Source organism: Leopardus geoffroyi, chromosome D2, assembly GCF_018350155.1.
Source record: "Leopardus geoffroyi isolate Oge1 chromosome D2, O.geoffroyi_Oge1_pat1.0, whole genome shotgun sequence".
NCBI classification, from domain to species: domain Eukaryota; kingdom Metazoa; phylum Chordata; class Mammalia; order Carnivora; family Felidae; genus Leopardus; species Leopardus geoffroyi.
The window spans coordinates 490380-508463 of record NC_059334.1 but is presented as its reverse complement, the minus strand read 5'-3'; the positions used below and the strand labels follow the sequence as shown (position 1 = coordinate 508463).

Genomic DNA, 18084 nt, shown 5'->3' with positions numbered 1-18084 from the left:
TACACATCTACATAAATATATACACTTTAAAACTTTCCACCTGTAGGAAAGATAAAATTCACCAAGCCAAGAGAATCATTTAAGACTCTGCAGTGTCCAATAACTGTTTCTGCATCCGAGGTATTAAACTCATTATGAAAGCCTTGATCCCCTTTAATACTATTAGTGAAGTTCAAATTTCTATCCTGCAACAAGTTCTTCCTGCTGAGAAGATGAAGCTGATTGAAGTCCATGGGAGGTGGGTATCAGTAAACAGATGGGAGCTTTTGCTCTCAGATCAAGTAACTTCTATATTCTCTCCACATGAGCAGTTTTTTTCTCTTCTTTCCTTTTAAGACAGAGGCACTGTACACTGATCAGGCATTTCTTCACCCAGCATCTTGTGATGAATTTTTTGAAGACTCACTGGGATTTCAAACACACAGTCTGCATATTCAGCCATTAGGTAATCTGCCAAAAATAAAAAGAGTTCCCTTTCTACAGAAAAAATGAACCAATGAATTACTTCAGACCTCTACCATTTGCTTTACTGTGATGCAGCTTGTCTCTTTTCGCTACTCCAATTCTAGTTTCAAGAAGTCTGCTTTTTAAAGTTTTTATCAAATAATAAAAAGATTCAAATAGAATACCACTGAAGAAAACAGACTACAGCCTAATGGAGCCATTACCAACTCCTGATGTGTAAATTCAGGCTTAGATCTTCGTCTTCATCTTTATCATCTTTCAGGATACATAGAAAGACACGTATACTCAACATTTCCCAAGATTATGTCAAAGACAATAATCACTTGGATGATTTTCTCCTCATTTGAATGGAAAGCTTCAGAGATGTTCTATATTGCTGCAAAACAATCATAACTGAGCAAAACTGAACTGTTCAAAATAGCCAAAATATGAGATGTAATGGGAAATTAAACTAAATTTGATCCCCATAGGTAAAGAGAATGCAGTTATTACTCATTTGGAAAGGGACAAAGGAGAAGAAAAAATGGGTAGGCACAAATATTTCAGGATATTTGTCTGAAGCACAGGATTTTGCAACTGTTCAAATTGTGATACAAATATGAATTTTGTAGTTTATCTTTAATAATAACTGGTCTATTCTCTTCTCTTGTTTTTAATTCTGAAAGAAGGAGAATTATGATGCTTTTCAGGAACAGAACCAGCTGTGGTTTGATCTATCATCCGATACATCCCAACAGTGGGAAATACATCTTACCTGATTGATGAAAATAATAATATACTCGTCTTCTGGAGAAAACAAATGTCTACTGAAATTGGATAATAACCTATCCTGCCATCATGCTCAGAGAGTCCTGGGCAGGGGCGCAGGATGCCCCCTGAGAGGTTCGAGGATCTGGGAGTGGGGAGGACCTTACCCCACTTCCCAAACCAGGTTCAGGAGCTATATTGGGCTCTTCATATGACATGCTATGAGGTATGTGTACGCTAAGACTGGCCCAAGTAGCATATACATGTTTCCATTTGTCTTCCCAAGACAGCAGCTGGTATTTTTTCATGCCTCCAAGGAAGCCATAACAGCTGAGAAAGAAAGAGAGGGAGGCAGAAAGAGAAAGAGAGAGGGAGAAGATCTGAAAGTATCTTGGACCATAACAAGAGGGACCATAGGGAGAGTGACCTAGATAGACCGTGCATAGCAAGGACCCGATCAGAGAGTGTCCATGTGGGTAGGTGCCAGCACAGGAAGATACATGAGGTCAAGTGACCCCACCTGACACCACCCAGCTACAATGAATGAGAAAGAAGGGACAATCACTAACTGGATTTAAATGTCACTAAACAAAATCTAGTGCACATGCACCAAAATCCCATTGTCTGATACCAGGCAGAAGAGGCACTTTATAAAATTTCACAGAAAAACAAATACTTCTTTTGCACAACAGGGTACATGGTTTATAAAATTAAAACATTTTTGGACTAGCAGAAATCTTAAAAGTTGTCTACTCCAAACTTTTCATTTAGCCAATAGGGAAGCAAAAATTGGGACACACATGTGGCTCAGTGGGTTAAACATCCAACTTTTGATTTCAGCTCAGTTATGATCTCACTGTTTGTGAGTTCAAGCCCTGCGTCGGGCTCTGTGCTGACAGCTCAGAGCCTGGCGCCTGCTTTGGATTCTGTGTCTCCCTCTTCCTCTGCCCACCACCCTCCACCTCCGAGTAAGTAAATAAACATTAAAAAAACTAAGAAGCAAAAGTCTGGTAAGGTTAGGAGATTCGCACAAACTTCCTCCCAGAGTTAGTGGCAGGGTTAGACCCAGAACTCAGTGTCGTGTTTTCCACTTCAGACTTCCTTCTTCTACATCAGACTGCCTCACTGTCACTCTAAAAGCTGTATTTGTGTTACTACAATGCAATTATCGTTTCAAAATAGACACAGCTTCATGTGAACTGTGAACATACTCATGCAGGCTTGACAGGTAGGCAACACGGCATGCCAGCTTATTATTCTTGCTTTCAGTGAATGTTAAAAATATGCCATCTGGGTGTTAAAAATGATTTTTGCTTCCGGACTTGCTAGAGGCAAGGAAAAGGACAATTTGTTATTATCACAACTGAAAACAAGTAGTTAAAACCACTTTTGAATATTTTATTACCAACCTGTCTAATGTATACTTTGAAACTAGGTAGAAAAGCAATCTAGAGTAAATCTGACTTTTAAGTTTATTTTGTCTGAAATAACAAATACGATTTGCAAAAATGCAAATTTCAACTATAAGTAAATCATAACAGATACTTTATTCCAGACACTACTTTAAATTTGGGTTTTTTTTTAAATATAAATGCTTTGATATATGCCATTTCAAAGCTTTGTTATTAAGCTGATTGCACCAGGTAAGAGTGAAAAAAACCTTTCTGTGTTCTCTGATTACATGTTACAATTAAGTTCCTTTTGTCACCAAAGCAGAAGTACAAGCATGTGCAAAATCCTAAAAATTTTGTTCATTTTTTTGTATTTTATGTCATGCTAATTTTGATAAGTTTTCTGATCTCATAACCTTCATTTCCTAACATCAAATCTGACATTTTTCCAATTTTTAAGCTTCATATATTTCACATGTATTCTATTATAAGCTATTCTTTCCTAAAATTGATAAATGGATATTTTTATTCTGTAGTAATTATCCCTTGGTTTAATTCTCTTTTGGGATATTTATAGATGTCACCTATTTATTCTAGTCACAGGAACCAGAAATAACATTGAACAGAAATTAGTACTGTATATGCATATAATTTTTATATCCGTCAGTACATTTGATATTCAAAACAATCTAGTAAGTAGAAATCATTAAGAAATTAGGATAACAGCAGCAACAATGAAGTGATATTGATAGGCAAGTTTATTTAATCATTCTCAATTAAAAATGATTTTTTTAAAAAGCTCAAGGAGTTTAAATTATCAAGGTCAACTAGCTGATATTCCACATATATTTCAACTCAAATGTGTACAAGAGAATTTTACAATAAAACCAGCTTCAGAAGAAACTTAAGAAAAATACTTAACAAATGTAAAATGATAAAATAAAAATATGCAACGTGACATTATTCAGTCATGAGTAGAGAGAAGAAAACAGCTATAGCCATATTGCCCAGAAGACCTGCCACAACTCATCTGACTCCTGCTGAGAAGCTAACAGAAATAATACCACAGGCGTCAGAAAGAAATTAGGTACATCCTGCCATCCCTGTCTTTCCTCATGAGAGTGACATGGTAATGCCAGATGCTAATGGGAGAGATGAAGTCAATAGTCCCAGGAGCCAAGACCCTCCTGGGTATAGGTTCTGAAACAAACAGATCTATGCAAGTAGAGATGGTTGCCAGAGCCCAGTGGTTAGATTTGAGGATATGTAACTTTTCTGCGTCTGCAGTTCAAAAGACGCATGTATCAGGACTCTGCTTTGGGGTAAGAGGCAGCAGGTGCAGTAGGGCCAAAGTTTCCCCGCAGAACAAACACAGAACAAAAATAAATCGTATTTTAAAGACACCAGAGAGCTGTAATGCAACAATGAGCCAATGGACTAAAATTCAAGAAAGGAAAGCCTTTCCTATCACTTTCCCTCTTAATTTCATTCATGATTTAACACCACCCACATTATACAGGGCAGTCACTTACCTGAAACCCATAGCCAAATATCTCTGAGAATTCAGATGTTTTCTAGGTTTAGAAAAGCAATACAGTGTATATATATTCTACTTCCATTCTGCTCCCCACAGGACCTGGGATAGTGACCCCAGATCAAGCCCGTTGATATTTCTGTAAATAAAGATATGAATATTGACTCTAATTGTGATGAACAAAGATTATACACAGTATTTTGTTAATTCAGGTCAGGAGACTCCAGAGGAGTTATGACAAAACTTTAGGTTTTCAGGAGTTTTTTTTATTTCAGAATTGTGCCATAGAAAGTGCAGGGATTTATTATATTTTTATCATTGTCATTAATTGTCTATATGTCCCCCTAAAATGCAGGTCCTGGGGGTCAGGGACCCTCTGAATGTGAATCGTTGCAGCCCAGATCCTATGATAGTACAGGACTCATAAGAGGTTTACAGTAAGTCAAAGAAACGTGTTTTCCAAAAGGATGTCCAGGAAACGAAAATGGAGCTGCTCTGTCAACCACAATACAAATCTGAGTGCTATTTATTTCTTCATGAGTATTGAGTCATGAGTAACAAGACTTTTCAGCTAAGCAGATCTGAGTGTCTCGAAAAGTCACAGTCCTTGTATACATTGAGACAAGAAAAATGCAAATGTTTAACGTAGATGGAATGTGGAGAATTATGATAAAATAAGACTTCTTACATTTCCTACTTGAAAGGGGGGAAATAATTTTCCTCAAGAAGACGATCTCTAAGAGCTCTTCACTTAAAATGCACCACTTCTTCCTGGGGAATGGCAATTTATAAACAAAATATTATGAACTGTTTGTGTAGTAAAAATGCAAGGAACAGGGGTCATCCCAATACACAAGTATATACTAATGGCACGTTTAGCGAGAGAAAATAGGAAAGAATATAAGGTTCACACTGTATCCATTTAAAAGACATTTCTTAATACAAAATACCTCAGCTTTTCATGCTACTGCAATCTTTGGGTTAAATTAGATCTTGAGAGGTCACAGGGGAGTTAACACCTATGTCACATGGGGGTGGAGAGTGGAGAAGCTATATTGGAGTCTACTTTTAAAATAAACAGATGAATGAGCACAATTGGTAAAAATGCACCAATTAACAAGTCTTCATTTTACCATACAGTATGTCTGGGAGTGTATAAAGTCTGTTCCAAGATACAGGATGAAGACAAAGTCCTTGACTTTGTCCCTGAGCTTGCAGGATGTTTTTTCTCTTTTTAAGAAGTAAAAACAATACAAGAATGTCAATTAGAGGCATGGTGGCATGTTCTTCATTAATAAGAACTGAGACAGAAAAAGCACTAGTCTGAGCTGGTAAGGAAGTATGGGGCTTGGACAGAACTTTCACTGGTGTTCAGGGTAAGGGTGAATGGGAGCCACAGGGAATGAATTTTCCTAATGAAAGAAAAGCGTGTGCAAATCTAACAGGGGAGCCGGGTGGGAGACAGTGCAATGGCCTAAGCCAAAAGCATTGCCCAGCTTTGGTTTCAGGTGTGGCCACTGTGGGAAGGAAATTACCAGGGAGTAAGCCTTGACAACTCCCTGATCCTTCCCAGGGGTTGTCAAGATGCTTTGCACGTGCTTAATGCCCTTGCTGCATAAGCAGCTTCTAATTGAACGACTAAATTGTATACTCTGTTTGCCAACTTAGCCTTCTTTTGACCACACTGGTTGGGGGAAAATCAAGGAAGAAACAAACCACAGGATAGCTTTGAAACATTATTTAAATAGCCTTATTCCTACATAAAATGCTTCTGATCCTGTTCACATTTACAAATAGTACCCAGTATTTGTGACTATATCTTCAATGCTTTCTTTATATTCCTCTACACATCACGTTGCTTATGAAACCCAAACAGAAAGTGAGCAGTGGGAAGGTGGAAATGCAGTGTAATCATCGAGAATGTGGCTTTGGGAATTTGATCATTATGAGTCCCAGAACAATACTTACTGAATTAATAATCATAAGCAAATGACCTACTTTCTCTTTATTTTAAACATATCTTTATTTTAAAGTTTTTATTTGTTTTGAAAGAGAGAGAGGGAGGGAGAAAGACAGAGAGAGAGAGAGCAGGGATGTGGCAGAGAGAGAGAGAGAGAGAGAGAGAGAGAGAGAGAGAGAGAATCTGAAGCATGCTCCAGGCTCTGAACTGTCAGCGTAAAGCCCAATGTGGGGCTTGAACTCATGGACCGTGAGATCACGACCTGGGCCGAAATCAAGAGTCAGACACCCACTTGACCGAGCCAACCATGCTCTGCAAAGCCTTAACATATTTTATGTGACAATTATAGATTAAGCCAATAAAGCACTCAGGACCGAGTTTGGCATATAGTTTGAGTTCAACATGAGTCAGCTGTTGGTGTTACTACTAACTGGCTCAACTGCTGAGTATTGTCCAAGAAATACCTTGTAATAATTTGTAAATATTTTAAATTTCATTAGCAACATTAAAATATTACCAACAGAATTGTAATCATTTTGTCATTTTAATAATTAAGACAGGCTTATATAATTTTCTGCTTCATAACAAAACTGATGTTATATGTCACATTTGTTACTGTACTATGCAGAGACCAGTTCATCCCTGTGCTCCTGAGCTTGGAGCTTGTTCACACAGCAGCCTTTGCAGATCAGCACTCCTGCCTCAGTGACATCATTGCCCATGGCAGACCTCGGGAATTGTTATTTTAGAGGAAAGGAGTATGTTGCAGAAATAAGAAGTAAGGAAGGTTGCTGCAAAGACCCATCTCATATTTCATCCATTGAAATTTCTTAAATGTCAAGTCTGGACGTTTCTTTGTTAATAAACATTTCTATTTTTCTGAGGAATTTGGATATTAGCTTCACTTTGACCTTTGTAGTAGAAAAGCATGTAGCTTTCAGGACTTGACAATGATAGCAACTTCTGGAACTTCAACACAGATTTCTTAGAATCCTCATTTTGACACCATAATATGTAGGATAGTCTTTCCCAGTGGGAAGAAAACATTGTCTTTTGGATAGACAACAATTTCAGCTGCCAGGAACAAAGCGTGCCTCCCCCTCTCAGCAGCCCTGCGTGCCTCTACTGTTCCAGCATCCTCTGAAGAAAACATGTATGTTGTGTATCCCATATTTTGTCAGAAAATACCAGTCACACACACCAAACCTTCTGACAATAAATCCATCAGTTCGTGTGTGTTATAGTGCTAAATAGACAAAAATAAAATTTTAACTATAGGATAGCAAAATCACATTATTTTTTACTCCATCATATTAACCCACAAGACTGCCTCAAGAAGTATACAAGAATTTCTTCTTACAGTTGTGAAGGAGGATTTATATGTATGGAATTTTTTATTTCTATAAACTTTCATTATTGTTAAATATGCTGAGAATAAACAAAAATTAATATTTGTAGACTTTCCTCAATCTGTACACAACAGTTACCTTCTATGTCACTTAGTACTACAAACTGTCACAAGATTTCCCCTTAGTTAACCTTGATTTTACCAGTATCATTTGTAAAAAACAAAAAACAAAATAACAACAAAAGAAAGAAAAACAAAAGTTACTAATTACAGACACTAATATATATTTTTTGGATTTATACTGTTACTCCCTTTTAGAAAAAGGCTTTGAGACAGCTAGCCTTTATTTTACTTTTTAATTTTATTTTCAGTTTATTTATTTTGAGAGAGAAGACACAGAGAGAGAGACAAAGAGAGAGAGAGCGGGGGGCGAGGGGTAAGGGGGCAGAAAGACAGAATCCCAAGCAGGCTCTGCACTGTCAGCACAGAGCCCGATGCCAGGCTTGGACTAACAAATTGTGAGATCATGATCTGACCTGAAACCAAGAGTCAAGTACTTAACCAACCGAGCCACCCAGTGCTGAGATGGCTCACCTTTAAACAATTCCTTTCAATTTATCAAGCAGCCTCTTCTGATTTTTTCTTAGACCCTCACAACAGCCCTATGCGTGTATTTGTTATTATTGTGAGAAATTTGCGATTTAGAAAATTGTCTTGGAATGTTCACATGACTGCCCTAAGACCATATGGCCTCCAAATTCCACAGCCAGGGCTCCAATCAGGATTGGCAGAGCTTGGATGCTATACTTTTTCCACTCCACCATACTACCCCTTGCACACAGGCAATACCGGAGATTCATAAAATAAATAGAATAGCTTTTTCCTACATCATTAAGTGTGAGTCCATCACCAGGCACTCAGAAGTACCAAGAGTTTAAGAGCATGCTAATTTTTTATTCATCTCTACAAGACTTAGACCTTACTTTGTTTCAAGTTACAAAGTCATCACAGGGCAGAAGCCACGAAACTCTTCCAACATAGAAGCAAAACCTGAATCATTCAGAAGCCCTTATGATCCTGGCATGAAATATGGTGACCAAGCAGAGTTAATAGACTTCTATAATCTCAAGTTCTTTATCTGCTACATTTGGATACAAATCTGATTGCTTCCAGCTTTTTCATCTATGATAGGAGTATCATTCATGACTCTAAAAGCCCCCCAAATGGTCTGGAAGCCCAGTCCCAGGGAAATACTATGTGTCTTTTTTAAGAGTAACAACCAAGACTGGGGTTGATGACTACATTCAGGTGCAAGAAGATAATGTCTTTGTTGATCCTGAATGGATCATCCCAGAGTAGTTTGTAGTCTTTTATTTATTGTGATCCAGGGGCTCAGAAATTCCCCCACAATATAGAATCTCTACTCTTCACTAAAATATAAATAGACCACATGGATTTAGCTTCAAGAAAACCATGTGTACTTGGATAATGATCCAGCCTATGAAAGAATAAGACCGTGAGCTAGTTTCTTGAGGATAAAATATAAGTGGAAATACATCAATTAGGGAAAATATAATGGGATAAAGTTTCATCTCTTCAGAAGGTATCTTGTCGTTATTGAGACCTAAGTCATGTTCCCAGGTCTAAATCTTTTCACTGTTTTTTTTTAATTTTTTAATGTTTATTTATTTTTGAGAGAGAGAAAGAGAGCACAAGCAGGGGAGGAACAGAGTGAGACAGACAGACAGAATCCGAAGCAGGCTCTAGGCTCTGAGCTGTCAGCACAGAGCCTGATGCAGGGCTCAAACTCACTAGCCGTGAGATCATGACCTGAGCCAAAGTCGGACGTTTAACCAACTGAGCCACCCAGGTGCCCCTAAATCTTTTCACTATTAAGGAGTCTTCAAATGTGTCCTCTAATCTAAAATCTTTAATTTAAAAAATTTATATGAGTCTATATGTCAGACAGATCTGGATTCAAAGCAGAATTTTCTAATTTCCCAGTTTGGAAAATCACTGGATCCTAATTTCCCATCTGAAAAGGAGAATAAGCATTTGTGGTTTTCAATATTATTGCATTTATCATACCTAGCACATGGGGAAAATTGAAAGTGAAATTTAGGCTATGACTTCAAGTATGGAAATACCGTATCGCTGTGATGCCTTGATTTGTGGTATCCTCAGACCACTAGAACTATGATCCTCACTTTCATTTTTTTCTAAATATGTAAAATAAGAGTTTTTACAGTTTCTGGGCAGTTGACTAATCCACCTAAAAGTTGTCCAGCCTTGAGAAAATGTGTTTTCACAGATAAGGTTTTGAGATCCTCTCTTTAAAAAAAAAAAAAGTTTATTTATTTATTTTGAGAAAGAGAATGGGTTTGGGAGAGACCACAAGTGAAAGAGGGGCAGAGAGAGAATCCCAAGCAGGCTCAGACCTGTGAGCGCAGAACCCAACTCGGGGCTCAATCTCATGAACCATGAGATCATGACCCGAGCTGAAATCAAGAGTCAGATGCTTAACCGACTGAGCCCCACCCCCAGGCGCTCAAGATTTGGGAGACCCTCTCTTGATCTCTCAAGGGGTGTTGACACCTGTGGCTAACCCCTGAGTGCCCCTCAGTTTGCGTGCCCTTGTGGGGCTGGGAAGCCCAGAAGGGCTGGGTAATGCAGACATTACCACTGCTGAGGCTGGATGGAGAGAGCATCTTCACGTGTGACAGATGGGCTGTCTATTGACAGACAGTTAAATCCTAAGTACCCCCAGACTCCCCACGTGTCACAATAATCTTTGAAAATAATTGCTGCTGCTTGACTAGTACCCTCAGAAAATTACAAGGCTGTCGATTTATTCTCTAGCTTTTAAAATCCCATCACCCATTTCCCTTTTGTAACAGACTATAATGTCTTAAATTTTCAAAGACAGGAAGTCACATTTGCATTATATATTACATTAATATTTTCCTTACTTCCTCAGTTAATTTTTTAGAAAGTATAGACATTTAGTTCATATTAATGTAGTTTGTGATTAATTATTCTCTACCTCATTAGGACCTTTTTCTTGGCAAAATGGATGTCAGTGTTGAAGGAGGTCCAGTAGGGTAGACAATTTTACATGCATTTGCCACAAATTGTCTTCTGTGTAACTTACTTTAAAAAGAGAACTACTTTTTTCCTAAAATTTTGAGGTTGCATCTTTCTTTTTCAAAATCAAATTTTAGCTTACTTTTCAAGTTTATCACTCAAGCACTTGATACAGGATTTAAAAAAAAATTTTTTTTAACGTTTACTTTTGACACAGAGAGAGAGAGAGAGAGAGAGACAGAGTTCAAGTGGGAAAGGAACAGACAGAGAGAATCTGAAGCAAGTTCCAGGCTTTGAGTTGTCAGCACAAAGCCACATGCGGGGCTCAAACTCACAAACTGCAAGATCATGACCTGAGCTGAAGTTGGACACTTAACTAACTGAGCCACCCAAGCACCCCCGGGCTTTTTTAACGTGTGGACAGAATGGTTATTTAGTTTTTTTATAGGAGTACCTTATATTACAACTATATGAAGTTCAACAACACAAGACTAATACACAGAAACCTTAACATTTCCATTGATTTCTTTTTCTTTCATCAGCCATAGAAGTATAAAGCTAGCAAAGCAAAGTAGGGCTAAGCTTTCTTAAAGTAATAGTTCTCTATCTGGCTTTTCTTTCTTCTTTGACTACTGTATGTTATGGGATTTCACATGAATAATGAGTGAGGTCCACATGTCACTGGGAAAGTCCAGAGTGCCAAACTTTATGTGTCGGAGACTGATTTATCTCCAAATATCCGTTCTCCCTCTTTGTGTAGAAAAAAACCCCAAAAACAAAAAGCAAACACAAAAACATATTGTAGCCTAGCATTGGGCCACTCAAACAAACAGACAACAACAACAACAAAACATATCCCTTTCACCCCCCATTAGGTAGGGTTATATGGCTGTTCTTTACAGCTAGGTGAGCAAATGTGCTTAAGGGCTGGCCAAAAAAGGTGAGCAGAAAAATCATGTGTGACTTTCAGCATAGAAGAGGGTACCTAATGATTATGCATTCTTTGCACCAATATGAAATTTCTTACTATAACATTTTATATATGTAAAACTGAAAGGCATTTCTGTATTGTTTAGCCCTGGATATTTTATGTTTTCAGTCACTTGTAGCCATATAATCCCGATAGATATAGAAGATAACAAAACACAAACATACATATACAAAGAAAATAAAGAAAGAAAGAAAACCTGAAACCAGGAGGCCTGGATGGCTCAGTCAGTTAAGCATCCAACTCTTGGTTTCAGCTCAGGTCATGATCTCTGGGTTCATGAGTTAGAGCCCAGTGTTGGGCTCTGTGCTGACAGTGTGGAGCCTGCTTGGGATTCTCTCTCTCCCTCTCTCTCTGCCCCTCCCCTGCCTATTCTCTCTCTCTCTCTCTCTCTCTCTCTCTCTCTCTCTCTCTCTCAAAATAAATGAACAAACTGAAAATATAAAAAAATACTTAAAAAGGGGGCACCTTTGTGGCTCAGTCAGTCCAACTTTGGCTCGGGTCATGATCTCACGGTTTGTGAGTTGAAGCCCTGTGATGGGCTCTGTGCTGACAGCTCAGAGCCTAGAGTCTGCTTTGGATTTTGTGTCTCCTTCTCTCTCTGCCCCTTCCCCACTTGTGCTCTGTCTCTATGAAAAATAAATAAATGTAAAAAAAAATTTTAAATACTAAAAAAAGAAAACCTGACTGTGCCGTGTGTGTGTGTGTGTGTGTATACATATATATCTTATTTTGTGTGTGTGTGTGTATAGCCATAAAAAAGAATAAAATATTGCCAACTGCAACAATATGGATGGATCTAGGCTCTAGAGGGTATAATGTTAAGTGAATGCTAAATGAAATAAGTCTGTCAGAGAAAAACAAACGCCACATAATTTTACTTCTATGTGGAATTTAAGAAACAAAACAAATGGACAAACAAAGAAAAGGAGACAGAAAAACAGACTCTTAAATACAGAGAACAAACTGGTGGTCACCAGAGGGGAGGTGGGTGAGAGAATGGGGGAAACAGGTGCTAGGGATTAAGAGCAAAGGTTGACTTAAGTACAAATACATACAATAAACTATAAATAACACAAAATGAGCTTTTGATAAAAGCTCAAAATATGAGTTGTAAAATATGTTTTTGTTCTAGTCTAACATGGATGTTTCTTATTGTAAAAAGTTGTGGATCCTTTTTGTGTGTCTCTCACTCTTTTCTCCACACTACTCATCAGTGGGTGAAACTTCTTTATGAAGGACCTCAATTATGAATTAGGGTGTCAGTGAGTGATGCCTCAATATTAGGTATCTGAATAGATTCACATGTGAATCTATTCAGATATAGAATATATATGGTCTGTTTGCAGCACAAGGTTCCTTTTGTCAATTTATGGCTACTCTAACATGAGCCCCAGAAGCAGTGTGCTTTTTATTAAGACTGGCATGGGGTCCGCTCCCAAGGCATTGAGCAGGTGTGCAGTCAAACCAGATACTCACAGTTGGTCGGTCCCTCAGCAGTAAATTGAACAAGGTGGGGCAGCACGGAGATGGAGTTCAAGATCCAAGCAATCACGGACATGATGACCAAGTCTCCCTGCTCGTCTGCCTTCTGGTCACATAATCCAGCATAAAAATAAATAGAATATATATCACCAATTACTTTTAAAAGATGCAAAATAACAGGTGGACCAATTGGGCAGAGGAGTACTTAGTTGGAACCTTCAACATCATAGTGCCTTTCATGACACGCACATTTTTAGTTTCTCAAGTACATGTTCCTTTTTTTTTTTTTTTCAACGTTTATTTATTTTTTTTGGGACAGAGAGAGACAGAGCATGAACGGGGGAGGGGCAGAGAGAGAGGGAGACACAGAGTCGGAAACAGGCTCCAGGCTCTGAGCCATCAGCCCAGAGCCCGACGCGGGGCTCGAACTCACGGACCGCGAGATCGTGACCCGGCTGAAGTCGGACGCTCAACCGACTGCGCCACCCAGGCGCCCCAAGAAACAGATTCTTGAAGGAAGTGATTGAAATGACATTGGATGAAAATCCATTTATAAGGATTTTTCAAAACACATCAAGTCAAATAAAAGTGAATGCATGAAAAGGAATAAAGTTTTACTTAAAACAAAGGGACTGATTGTCCTTATAGCTTTTCCTAAATATGAGTTTTATGCTTCTTTTTGGTCAATTTTTAGCTCATGGAGTCAATTTTATACTTAGAAATTATTTACCAAGGTATATGCTTGAGATTTTTAAAATTCACTTTCCTTTTACTGAAACAGACTATGTTCATAAATCACTGATACTTTGCCTCTTTACTTTTAGATTTCAACTCCCATAAATGTCTTTGGGTGTCCTCACCAATGTCCTCGTCAATTTTCAATTCGGTACAGATGCAGAAGGAAAGATATTTATCTCAACTAAATGTCAAAACTATATTTTGAATTAGCATGCTTTGCATCCCCAACCTCTGTTTTCACCTCTACTTTACTTCATTATTAAATACTGTATTTGTACCTCCAATGCAGTATTAGCAGAAATTCAGGCCCTGAATAGAATAGCTTTTTCATTTTTTACGCATCTATAATTATAGGAAGGTTTACAGACATATTGTAATGTCTTTAAAAAGCAACGGCTTGTGCTCACTTCGGCTGTACATATACTAAAAATTGTATCGATTCAGAGATTAGCATGGCTCCTTGTGCAAGAATGGCATGTAGAAGGCAATGGCTTACTTCAGATTTTTAAGCATAATTACTTTCCACCCCCAAAGATTATTTTATTAATAAAATAGTTGTGTTGATTTAAATAATTCACATACAATTAATCACACTTTAGTGTATACAATGTGATGAGCTTCAACATGTGCAAACACCATGAAACCATGACCACAACCAACATATTAAACATCCATTACCACTGCAAATTTCCTCTTGCTCCCAGTAACTCTCCACCCACCCCTGCTTCTCCTCATTATCCCCAAGCAGCCACTGGTCTGCTGTCAGTCCCTAAATATTAGTTTGCATATCCCAGAGGTTTACAAAAAGGTAACCGTATACTACACGCTTTCTAAAACATATTGCCTTCTCTCACTTCACGCGAATGTTTTGAGACCCTTCCGTGTTGGAGCATTTAGCAGAAGCTCCCTTGTGTTTACTGCTGAATAGGATTTGATACTATGCTATACCACAGTTCAGCCATCCACTCGCCCCTTGCTGGACATTTGGGTTGTTTTGGTTTTGACTATTAACAACAAAGCAGTTATACCATTACATACACGTCTTTAAGCACAAGCTCTCGGGAGTGGAACGGATGGATCATATGGTAAGGATGCATTCAACTTTTTAAGAAACTGCCAGTTTTCAAAGTGAGGACACTGTTTCACTGAGTGCACTGTCCAAAGTGCAAGGGGGTTCCAGCTGCTTCACATCCTGGATGGCGTTTGGTACAATCCATATTTTTAATTTGCGTTTTCTAGTACCTAACAATGGGATTTTTTTCCTTCAAGCTTTTATTTATTTTTTTGGATGTTTATTTGTTATGAGGGAGAGACAGAGAGGGAGAGAGAATGGGGAGGAGCAGAGAGGGAGAGAGAGAATCTCATGAACTGTGAGATCATGACCTGAGCTGAAGTCAAGTGTTGGACACTGAACGACTGAGCCACCCAGGCATCCCACAAGTTTTTATTTAAATTCCAGTTAGTTTTCAAACAATGTAATAGTGTCAGGAGTAGAATTCAGTGGTTCAACACTTCCGTACATCACCTGGTGCTCGTTACAAGTGTCCTCCTTAATCCCCATCACCTATTTCCCCCATCCCCCACCCACCTCTCCTCCAGTAACCCCCAGTTTACTCTCTATAGTTAAGAGTCATCTTGGGATGCCTGGGTGGCTCAGTTGGTCAAGCATCCTACTTCAGCCCATGTTATGTTCTCACAGTTTGTGACTTTGAGCCCCGCATCAGGCTCACTACTGTCAGCACAGAGCCTCCTTGGGATCCTCTGTCCCCCTCTCTATTTGCCCGTCCCCTGGGCTCATGTTCTCTCTCTCAAAAGTAACTAAACATTGTTTTAAAAGTCTGCTTTATGATTTGCCTCTCCCTCTCTCTTTGTCCCACTATGTTCATCTGTTTTGTTTCTTAAGTTCCATGTATGAGTGAAATCATATGGTATTTGCCTTTTTCTGACTGACTTACTTCACTTAGCATAATACATTCTAGCTCCATCCATTCATCAGTCAATGGACATTTGGACTCTTGCCATGATTTGGCTATGAACAATGGGATTTTGGCTGAAATTGTTTTGGGGGCGCCTGGGTGGCTCAGTCGGTTGAGCATCCACCTTCGGCTCTGGTCATGATCTCGCCGTCTGTGAGTTTGAGCCCCGCGTCGGGCTCTGTGCTGACAGCTCAGAGCCTGGAGCCTGCTTCGGATTCTGTGTGTCCCTCTCTCTCTGCCCCTCCCCTGCTCATGCTCTGTCTCTCTCTCTGTCAAAAATAAATAAAAATTTAAAAAAAAAGAAATTGTTTTGAGTATGTAGATTAATTTGGGGAGATTTGAAACTTTAATAATAGTAATAAGTCTTCTGAATCATGAACACTTTATATTTCCCAGTTTTCCCCGGAAATAGTTTGTAATTTCCATTGCATGATACTTTCACTCTTTCCTCAAATTCATCTCTAAGTATTTCATATTCCATTTCATGTTAATCTTTTATGATGCTTCATTGGTAAACTCACCCATTAGCTCTGGAAATCTTTTGTTTTGAAAATTCCCTCATATTTGCTACAGAGATGATCATGTCATCTGTGAATAAAGATAATTTTACCTATTTCTTTTCCATTTGAATACGTTTTATTTTTCTGAACTTATTGCTATCTAGAACTTCCAGTAGAATACTGAATAGAAGTAGATTAGTAAGGGACATCCTCATTTTATACTAGATCTTAGGGATAAAGCATCTATGCTTTCACTGTGTAGTATCATGTTATCTGTAGGTTTTCAATATACCCTCATCAATTTGAGTAAGTTCCTTTATACTCCTATTTGGTGAGTTTTTTTTCAAGAATGAATAATTTTTTGAATGCTTTTTCTATTGAGATGATCACATGATTTTTCTTTTTTAGTTTTTTGTTATAATTAATATATTGATTTATTTTTCAAATGTTAAACAAATTTTGCATTTCTTGTGTAAATTCTAATGGTCATGAAGTATATTGATGGATTTCTATATTGGTGGATTCAAATTGCAAAAATATTCTTTAGAATTTCTCATTCTCATTTATGAGGAATATTGGTTTGCAGTGTTCTTACAGCGTCATTGGCTGATTTTGTGTCCAGGTAATTCCTGGTTTCACAAAATGAGTGGGAAATATTCCCTTCTTTCTTCTGTATGAGTTTTGCAATGCTGGTGTTTTTTCCATTATTGTGCTTGATAGAATTCACCAGTGAAGCTATCTGGAAGGGGAGTTCTTTTTGTAGGAAAACTTAAAAGCTATAATTTTAGGGATGCCTGGATGGCTCGGTTGGTTAAGCATACCACTTTGGCTCAGGTAACGACCTCATGGTTCATGAGTTCAAACCCTGCATCAGGCTCTATGCTGTCAATGTGGAGCCTGCTTCAGATTCTCTGTCTCCCTCTCTCTCTGCCCCTCCTCTGCTGTTCTCTCTTTTTCTTTCTCTGAAAAATGAATAAAGTTAATTTTTTTTAAAAAGCTACAATTTAATTTCTTTCATAGATGGAGAGCAATCCAGGTTATCTGTTTCTGTGAGAGCTCATTTTGTATCACACAAGGAATTTGTTCCTTTTTTCTAAGTTGTTAAATTTATTGATATAAAGTTATCCATAGTGTTCCCTTAAAATCCTTTTCATTTCTACAGGATCTCTAGTGGTATCACCTCTCTCATCCTGAAATGGATAGTTTGTGTATTCTTTTTTTCAGGATCAGTCAGGTTAGAGATTTTTCAATTGGTCTTCTCAAAGAACCAGCTGATGGTTTATGCATTTTCTCTATTGTGTTTACGCTTTCAGATTTCCTTGATTTGCATTCCCATCTTTATTATTTCCTTTCTTCAACTAATTTTGAGCTTAATTGTTCTCTTTTCTAGGTTCTTAATGTGGAAAATGAGTTAACTAACTTGACTCTTTTCTTTTATTACAGATATTTGTTTCCATAAATTTTCCCTAAGTACGGCTTTAGTAGTATCTTACAAATTTTTATACACTTAGTTTTCATTCTCATTCAGTTTGAAATACTTTCTAATTTACTTTTGATTTCTTCTTTGTCCCAAGTGTTATCTACAATTGTGTAATTTAGTTTCAAATATTTGGAGTTCGCCCAGATATCTTTCTGTTAATGATTTCTAATTTAATTCCACTGGTGTGAGAGAATACACCTGCATGATTTTAATCCTTTTAACTCCATTGAAATTTATTTTATAACCCAGAATATGATCAACTTTCGAAAAGTCCATTTAAATTTTTTTTAATTGTATTCTTCTGTTATTGGGTGGCATATTCTATAAAAGTCAATTTGGTCAACTTGGTTGATGGTATTGTTACATCTCTAACTTAATTGATCATGTT

At 37.9% G+C, this 18084-nt stretch overlaps 2 long non-coding RNA genes across 2 annotated transcripts; one reads left to right on the top strand and one right to left on the bottom strand.

The window, feature by feature from the left end:
• The first annotated feature begins 670 nt into the window (after nucleotides 1–670).
• On the top strand, nucleotides 671–6990 carry LOC123577463. The gene is made up of 2 exons (XR_006701855.1): nucleotides 671–1438; nucleotides 6726–6990. It is a non-coding gene; the product is annotated as an uncharacterized LOC123577463 (long non-coding RNA).
• On the bottom strand, nucleotides 3344–13128 carry LOC123577462. The gene is made up of 2 exons (XR_006701854.1): nucleotides 12997–13128; nucleotides 3344–4276 (listed from the first exon to the last, which is right to left on the bottom strand). It is a non-coding gene; the product is annotated as an uncharacterized LOC123577462 (long non-coding RNA).
• Between the last annotated feature and the right edge of the window lie 4956 nt (nucleotides 13129–18084).